The sequence below is a fragment of the Arachis ipaensis genome, chromosome B9 (genome assembly GCF_059453495.1).
Source record: "Arachis ipaensis isolate K30076 ecotype BB chromosome B9, ASM5945349v1, whole genome shotgun sequence".
NCBI classification, from domain to species: Eukaryota; Viridiplantae; Streptophyta; class Magnoliopsida; order Fabales; family Fabaceae; genus Arachis; species Arachis ipaensis.
The window spans coordinates 51501456-51510902 of NC_142444.1; the positions used below are offsets into that span (position 1 = coordinate 51501456).

Sequence of the window (9447 nt, forward strand, 5' to 3'; positions counted from 1 at the left end):
TTATTCAATGTAACTAACTATATGCAATCTACCTATATGTATGTAACTATACTATCTAACTATATATATATGTATTTAATTAGTCTAATTAAATCAATTTCCAAGAAAGCATCTATATACAACCAAGGGCTAAGGCAATCATAACCAAATTCTATTCACAATTGAATTGAGTCATATAAAAGAATTTAACCAAACTTGCAAGATAACAATGATCAAAGGTGGAAATATGGAATTGAGTGATTGAACCCTCACCGGATATGTGTATGCACTCTAGTCACTCAAGTATTTAGGGTCAATTCACTCAATTCTCCTCTAATCATGCTTTCTAAAGTTTGTTCTTCATCTAACCAATCAACAAAAATTTAATGTACATATGCAAAAATCATGAGGTCTTTTTAAGGTTGTAATGGGGCTAAGGTTAAAGGTAAGGATGTATATATGGCTAGGTGAGCTTGCATTTGAATCTTTGATTAGCCTAAATTATCACCTAACACACACACAACCTATAAACTTCTAATATCAAACTTAGCTACCCATAATCTCACTTTTACATCCATACACACACTCATGCATCAAATTCAACTCCATCACATATGCATTGATTATTATTGAATTTCATATTTGGGTAATTTTGTCCCCTTTTCATTATTTCTTTTTCTTTTCTTTTTTTTTTCTTTTTCTTTTCTTTTATTTATTTATTTATTTATTTTTAACATAATATATACACCAACTCATCAATGCATATGGTTTCTATAATATTACATGAGCATGTACCCAAATTCCCAATATTTCTCAATAAGTATAAAACACATTTTTATCAACCAATGTTCCCCAAATCTTCCCCACACTTAGTTGACACACACACTCACTATCCCAAGCTAACCAAAGATTCAAATAGGACAATTAATTTTTTTTCACTTAAAGGTTAGTGATGCGGCAATATAAAGAACAAAAGGGGATTATAAAGGCTCAAAGTGGCAAACAAAGGTGAATGAAATGGTAGGCTTTTTGGGTTAAGTGAGCTATAATGAAGTAATGACCCCAATCACATAAATGCATAAGAATACATTAAACAATGGATATATAGAATTAAACAAACTAAAGATTGCAATCATAGAGAAGAGCAACACACAAGAATAAAATTAGTGGTCAAATGGTGTAACCACACAATAAGGCTAAAAAACTCACAAGTCATATGTTCTTCAACTCAAAAACCATATTCCACAATGTATAAATCATGCAAGTTTCAAAAGATTTAAACTCAATTCAATTTGAATTTCAATGCCCTATATAAAGAGTAAGTTTCTTGGAAATTTCATTAAATTGACTAACGTTTATTCTATATACGTATATAATGTGATAGGATGGAAAAATGTCAAAAATCCTAAGTTTAATTCCTAATTTCAAACAAACCAAAATAGCAAGTGTATAGGAAATCAAACTAGGTGCAATCATCACATCATCCTAAATCACAATCAAGACTAAAAACCAAAAAGCATATGTAAAAGCTAAAATTAAGAGCAAAATGTCAAAATATGCATAACTACTATATAATACTAATTTATGTACAAGCAAAATTAAAAAGTGCAATAAGTAAAAAGTAATAAACTAAATAAAGAAGGTTTTCAAAAAGGATAAAATATATACAAAGCAACTAAAAAGCATAATAAGAAAAAACTACACCAAAAGTGTTCGGAAATGAAATTTTTCACCCAAAATGTGCTGCTGAAGGACAACCTCCCCACACTTAAAATGTAGCACCGTCCTCGGTGCTCAGATCAAGCGGAGTGGAAAGACTCGTCACTATCATCGGCTCCTCTATCTGCTGGTGGGTCTCGGGCCTCCTCAGAACGCTCAGGTGGAGTGTCAGGCTCAGGTGGAATGTCAACACCGCCGGAGAGAATAAGCCTCCTCAAATGCTCATAGCGTCGCTGGCTGCGATGCTCTATCTGTTCAAAACGTCACTGGTTGCGACGCTCTGAACTGGCTATGTTGTCAGACAACTGGTGGATCAGGCTAAAGAGTGGCTGTAGGAATGCTGGGGGTGCTGCATCGGTAGGTGCTGAAGCTGAAGGGACTGATGTGGAAGGTCCCACCTCTGTAGAAGGTGCTGGTGTCCGTTTGCTGCGTCGTCCAAGTGCTAGCTCAAGTCCCGGCTAGTCGCCATGTGGAGTGATCTTCTTATGGCCGGCGACTGTCGGTCTCTGATCAGTAGTCATCCAAAGAACCCCAGCCTCTGTAGCTAGCTGAGTAATCAAGCACGGGAAGGCTAGGTTGCCCACATAGTGAGGCCGCCCCATGGACCGTCTAATGTGCCGTGGAAGGTGTAACTCACGGCCCTCCAAGACACACCAGACCATAACAGCCATATCTGCAATAACCCTCGTCTCAAGGGTGCTTGGCATCACATAGTTAGACAGCAGCTGCTGCCAAATACGGGCCTTATATGTCAAAGAACGGACACGAATACCCAAGGGAGTCGTCTTATCAGCACCATATATTCACCGACTCCCAGGCTCAGCAATCACAGCTAAGACTTGGTCCCAATCAAAAGTCTTCATGTGCCTATCACCTTCAGCCTCTTCATATGCATCTTTACCACTCGGTCCAAGCTCAAGGTGGAGGGCATGCTCAATTGTCTCCTCAATGACCAGAATCTGCTGACCTCTCAGGTAAACTGCATCAAGGGCCCCAGTGTAGTAGTTCGCATAAAATTCTTTGACCCATGATTCATTCACCGTTGGAAGCTCCCGACCTATGAAACTCCAACCCCACTAAGCAATCCGATCATCCGTATACTGGCTCAACTCATCCGGGAGATGGAGTTCCCGCTCAACATGTAAGTTCCTTTTTAGGAACCTTTCAAACTTCCGCTTCGAATATGCATTGCTGAACTTATGTTTATCAGTGGGAGCTGTATTCTGAGCTTCTCTATCACTCCCACTGATACGCCTTGCATTGAATGCAGCATCAGAGGTATCAGCGGACTGAGAAGTTCGCTTCCTTTTGCCGGAGCTTGTGGCCTTACCCTTTCCTTTTCTGTCAGCCATCTGCAAAACAAGAAAGGAAATGGGGTTATAAACATAATTTAGAGGCACACAATCAAGAAAGTATGATAAATAGATAACAAGCAGAAACTGCATCACCTAGCAACATATAACGGAAGTGAACAGAAAATAGAAATTGAATGGAAGGATACATGAGAATCAAATTAAATCAAACACAAACAACTTCCAATCAAATTCAGGACATGAGAAAAGCTAACTTGCTTGTTTATCAAAGAATAAAAGAAGGAAGGAGCATTGTTACTATGCATAAAGAGAAAGAAAACAGTTAAAAGTTAAAAGTTAATGTTAGTTGAAAAATAAAAAGGAAAGTTAAAAGTTAAAAGTTATGTTAGTAAAAAGGAAAATGGTTAATTGAAAGAGAAAAGAAAATTTAAAATTAGGTGAAGGAAAAGAAAAAGTTAGTTGAAAAAGAAAACAAAAGTTAAATGTTATGTAAAAAGAAAGGAAAAGTTAGTAAAAGAAATGGAAGAAAAATCAAAAGTTAGGTGCATAGTCACAAGTCCCTTAATTCCAAAATGTTTCAAAAATGTCAAAACAAGCAAGTTTCTATTCACTTTTCAGAAGTTCAAGATGCCAAAACAAGTGATTCACATATACATGTAGAGCACATAATCAAGTAAATTGGCATAAGTTTAAGCAATTTGGTGTTAGCAAGTTAAAAACATCGAGAGATTCAAACACCAAATTCATATGAGGTATGAAAATCACATGGTTGAAATGAAAAATTGACAAGCTTATTTACTATGTGACTCAAGGCAACTTAGGCATGGAGAAAATTGAATCAAATTCAGCCACATAGGTAAAAAGAAATCCAACCTTGTGAGAGCATGCAAAAGAGCCTTGAATTTAAATGAAAACCAAGTTTATGGTCAAATTGTAGCTCAATTAAGGATTGTTCAATGCTTAAATATAACATACAAGTTAAAACAAGCAAAGAGATTAAAGAATTGACCAAAACTTGTAAGAAGACTCTTGAGGAAATTTCCAAAATCCTTTTAGACAACAAGATTCTTTTTGACACAGAATTCCATCAATTAGAATATTGTTGCACCAAGTAAAACAATATCATTTAATGAAACAAGGTTGGGAAAAATCCTACAGCATTTCAGCAGTAAATTGGACTATTTCCGAAACTCAAACAATCAGTTCAGATGCCATATGAATTCATTAACTAGTAAAAACACAAAAATCATGTGTGAATTTATATGGACCAAATAAATAAGCCAATTATCCAGTAATAAAGCATGAACAAACAATTAAAACCAAACCAACAGCATCAAGCAACATTCTTTGAACCATGAACAAAAGTAATGGTTCAAAATTCAGCACCACAACAGATCAACAAAGAACAATTCAGCAGCACTCTTTTTGTTCGATTCAACAACCAATCACAAGCATTCAACATGAATTCAAACAAATAAGCATGTTGGGTCAAGTGATTAAGTGTAAACTGAATCATAAACACAGCAGCAATAACAGTTTTAATGCAGACATTGAGCACAAATCACCATTGCGCAAACACATCCAGAAATTGATCAACTGTTACAAGAATGCAGCAAAATAGTGAATACAGAGAAAATGCAGTCTTCAGCAACCAAATCAGTGGAGTTAACAACAGTTGAAAACCCACAGTTAAGCAACATTGATTGCACAATATCAGCAGCGAACAAAAATTGCAGCAGCAAGATCAAATCAATTTCAGAAATTTATCAAAAATCACCCTCACTGCATAAGCAACCATTAACAATATCTAGCAACTGATTCACTCCAAATAGCCATGAACAAAAGCACAGCAGCAAGAACAGGGGTGCAAAAGAATCAGACAACCCAAATTAGCACAGGGGCAAATCAATGAAACAGCAAAATTTCCAAACAGCAGCATGAATAAAAACAAACCTAAATCCACTATTCAGCTCAGATTCTCTAACCAGCTAATCAACTAAACATGCATAAACTAACTAAATTAAGCTAAACAAAATTAACTAGCAGTAATATGATAAACGAAACAGAACAAAATAAAGGAAAAAGAAAGTGGGTAAACCTGAGAAGCAGAATTAGAGCAGAGGAAGGGAAGGGGAGAAGAAGGTGGAAGCGGCCGGCCAAAGTGGCGGCACCAGCGATGATACTCAGAGACTAAAGCGGCGAAGAAGAAGGGTAGCGCCGTGTTGCAGGGCTAAGAAACAGGGGAGATGCCCTGTTCCTGCTGCTCGAAGGCAATCGACAGAACAGGGGGAGGGGAATGGCGGTCGCGGCGAAGCGGAGGTGGTGATAGTTGAGACGGCACCGGTGACGAGGCTGGCGCCGCGGCGGTTTGGTGGTGGCGGAGAAGAGAATCCGGAATGGGGAACAGAGAAGGGATGAGAGAGGAGATAGGGCTTCGCGGTGGCCGCGCGGCGGCGCGGTGGGTGGTGGCGGCGGTGGATTCAGAAGTGGTGGCTGGTGGAGGTGTGTGCTGGGAATTTGAAACGGAGTGGGAGGGGGTCAGAGCGAGAGACGTTGGAGGGGGTGGTGTTTCTTGTGAAGAGAAATGAGAATAGGCTTCGCACAGAAGGGGGGTTCTGTGCTTTTGTAATTGCACGCACAAAAGGATACGCGTACGCACGGATGAATGAAATGTGGATTGTGCGTGTGTACCAACGATGCGAGGGCCACGGGCAGGGGCATATTTTGAGTGTGCGTATGCACGAACTGATTTTTTTTTACATCACCCACCATCCTAATATTCACAGAAATAAAAATTAACAAAAATTTGCAACTATTTACATTCAACTTTAAAATTACCAAGGTTTTATTCTCCAAAACAAAATTTGTTAACTACTCAAAATACTTGAAATATGCACAAATAAAAACTACCAAAACTACTTCAACTATCCACAACTAATTAAAAACTTCAAAATTGCAATTCATGACAAAAAGACAAATTCAAACAAAATTATCAATTATTCAAAAAAGCAATTGAAAAACTAAAAATCTAAAAAGACAAGCTACCAATCAAGATACATATTTACAAGAATGCAATAAAAGAGGAAAGTTGGAAAGTTTTACCATAGTGGGGTGTCTCCCACCTAGCATTTCTATTTAGAGTCCTTAAGTTGGACTTTATTGAGAAGCTCTCATCAAAGAGGCTTGTGTTTCAATTCTTCCTTGAATTTTCACCCATGTTTGTAATCTGCATGGCTTTTGAGATTCCAAAGCTTGTACACCCAATCTTCTTGTGAATTCTCTTCATTCCATCTAGGTGACAAATACTTGAAATTCTCAATCCCTATAACACAATAGCAACCAAACTCATAATGCAATGGGTGAGAATCCATAGGAGAAAAAGGAAATAAAAACAAAAGATAATAAGAATAAGCAAAATGGACTCCTAAAACTAGCAAAAATAAGCAATCAATCAAAAGCAAACTATTCACATATTCACATATTAACAATAACCGATAAAGTAACACCATTGCACTTCTGGTGCACGAAATTGTGATCTCAATGGCGCCAAAAACTTGGTACACACAATTGTAATCTCAACTCTTTTTTCACAACTCCGCACAACTAACCAGCAAGTGCACTAGGTCGTCCAAGTAATAAACCTTATGTGAGTAAGGGTCGATCCCACGGAGATTGTCGGCTTGAAGCAAGCTATGGTCATCTTTGTAGATCTCAGTCAGGCGGATTCAAATGGTTATGAGCTTTTGATAATTAAAATATAATTAAAACTGAAAATAAGATAGAAATACTTATGTAATTCATTGGTGAGAATTTCAGATAAGCGTATGGAGATGCTTTGCTCCTTCTGAATCTCTACTTTTCTACTACCTTCATTCAATCATTCATACTCCTTTCCATGGCAAGCTGTATGTTGGGGGATCACCGTTGTCAATGGCTACCGTCCGTCCTCTCAGTGAAAATGGTCCAAATGCGCTGTCACTGCACGGCTAATCATCTGTCGGTTCTCGATCGTGTTGGAATAGGATCCATTGATCCTTTTGCGTCTGTCACTACGCCCAACACTCGCGAGTTTGAAGCTCGTCACAGTCATCCCTTCCCAGATCCTACTCGGAATACCACAGACAAGGTTTAGGCTTTCCGGATCTCAGGAATGGCCGCCAATAATTCTAGCCTATACCACGAAGACTCTGATCGTGAACCAGGAGAATAAGAGACATGCATTCAAGCTTGTTTTCATGTAGAACGGAAGTGTTTGTCAGGCACGCGTTCATAAGTGAGAATGGTGATGAGTGTCACTTGATCATCACATTCATCATGTTCTTGTGTGCGAATGAATATCTTAGAATAAGAATAAGCTTGAGTTGAATAGAAAAATAATAGTACTTTGCATTAATTCATGAGGAACAGTAGAGCTCCACACCTTAGTCTATGAGGTGTAAAAACTCCACCATTGAAAATACAAAAGTGATGAAGGTCAAGGCATGGCCGAATGGCCAGCCCCCTAAACGTGATCAAGAGATCAAAAGTGATACAAAGATAGTCTCAAAAATGATCAAAAGATGATATGAAATAAATCACTAAAAGTAGTTTTTATACTAAACTAGTAACTAGGGTTTACAGAAATGAGTAAATGATGCAGAAATCCACTTTCGGGGCCCACTTGGTGTGTGCTTGGGCTGAGCATTGAGCTTTACATGTGTAGAGACTTCTCTTGGAGTTAAACGCCAGGTTGCAGCCTATTTGTGGCGTTTAACTCTGGTTTGTAACCTGTTTCTGGCGTTTAACTCTAGAATAGGGCAGGAAGTTGGTGTTTGAACGCCAGTTTCCATCGTCAAAACTTGGGCAAAGTATAAACTATTATATATTTCTGGAAAGCCCTGGATGTCTACTTTCCAACGCAATTGAGAGCGCGCCAATTGGGTTTTTGTAGCTCCAGAAAATCCACTTTGAGTGCAGGGAGGTCAGAATCCAACAACATCTGCAGTCCTTTTTCAGCCTCTGAATCAGATTTTTGCTCAAGTCCCTCAATTTCAGCCAGAAAATACCTGAAATCACAGAAAAATACACAAACTCATAGTAAAGTCAGAAATGTGAATTTTGCATAAAAACTAATAAAAACATAGTAAAAACTAAATAAATTATACTAAAAACTACCTAAAAACAATGCCAAAAAGCGTATAAATTATCTGCTCATCACAACACCAAACTTAAATTGTTGCTTATCCCCAAGTAACTGAAAATCAAATAGGATAAAAAGAAGAGAATATACTATAAATTCCAAGATATCAATAAAACTTAGCTCCAATTAGATGAGTGGAACTAGTAGCTTTTTGCCTCTGAACAGTTTTGGCATCTCACTTTATCCTTTGAAGTTCAGAATGATTGGCATCTGATGAGCGGATAATTTATACGCTTTTTGGCATTGTTTTTAGTATGTTTTTAGTAGGATCTAGTTACTTTTAGGGATGTTTTCATTAGTTTTTATGTTAAATTCATATTTCTGGACTTTACTATGAGTTTGTGTGTTTTTCTGTGATTTCAGGTATTTTCTGGCTGAAATTGAGGGACTTGAGCAAAAAATCAGATTCAGAGGTTGAAGAAGGACTGCTGATGCTGTTGGATTCTGACTTCCCTGCACTCAAAATGGATTTTCTGGAGTTACAAAACTCAAAATGGCGTGCTTCCAATTGCGTTGGAAAGTAGACATCCAGGGCTTTCCAGAAATATATAATAGTCCATACTTTGAACGCGTATAGACGATGCAAATTGGCGTTCAACGCCAGCTCTCTGCCCAATTCTGGCGTCCAGCGCCAGAAACAAGCTGCAAAGTGGAGTTCAACGCCCAAACTGGCACAAAAGCTGGCGTTCAACTCCAGGAATGACCTCTACACGTGCAACACTCAAGCTCAGCCCAAGCACACACCAAGTGGGCCCCGGAAGTGGATTTATGCATCAATTACTTACTTCTGTAAACCCTAGTAGCTAGTTTATTATAAATAGGACATTTTACTATTGTATTTGACATCTTGGAATCTTGGGAATCATCTTTGGACGCCTGGTTCTTAGATCAGAGGGGCTGGCCATTCGGCCATGCCTGGGCCTTTCACTTATGTATTTTTAACGGTAGAGTTTCTACACTCCATAGATTAAGGTGTGGAGCTCTGCTGTTCCTCAAAGATTAATGCAAAGTACTACTGTTTTCTATTCAATTCACTTGTTCCACTTCTAAGATATTCATTCGCACTTCAACCTGAATGTGATGAACGTGACAATCATCACCATTCCCTATGAACGCGTGCCTGACAACCACTTCCGTTCTACATCAGATTGAATGAGTATCTCTTAGATCTCTTAATCAGAATCTTCGTGGTATAAGCTAGATTGATGGCGGCATTCATGAGGGTCCGGAAAGTCTAAACCTTGTCCGTGGTATTCT

The 9447-nt window shown here is 38.3% G+C and overlaps 1 pseudogene across 1 annotated transcript; it reads right to left on the minus strand.

The window, feature by feature from the left end:
• Positions 1-1577: 1577 nt before the first annotated feature.
• On the minus strand, positions 1578-5251 carry LOC107619736 (uncharacterized; annotated as a pseudogene). The gene is made up of 2 exons (XR_001615768.3): positions 5110-5251; positions 1578-3050 (listed from the first exon to the last, which is right to left on the minus strand). The product of XR_001615768.3 is annotated as an uncharacterized LOC107619736 (transcript).
• Between the last annotated feature and the right edge of the window lie 4196 nt (positions 5252-9447).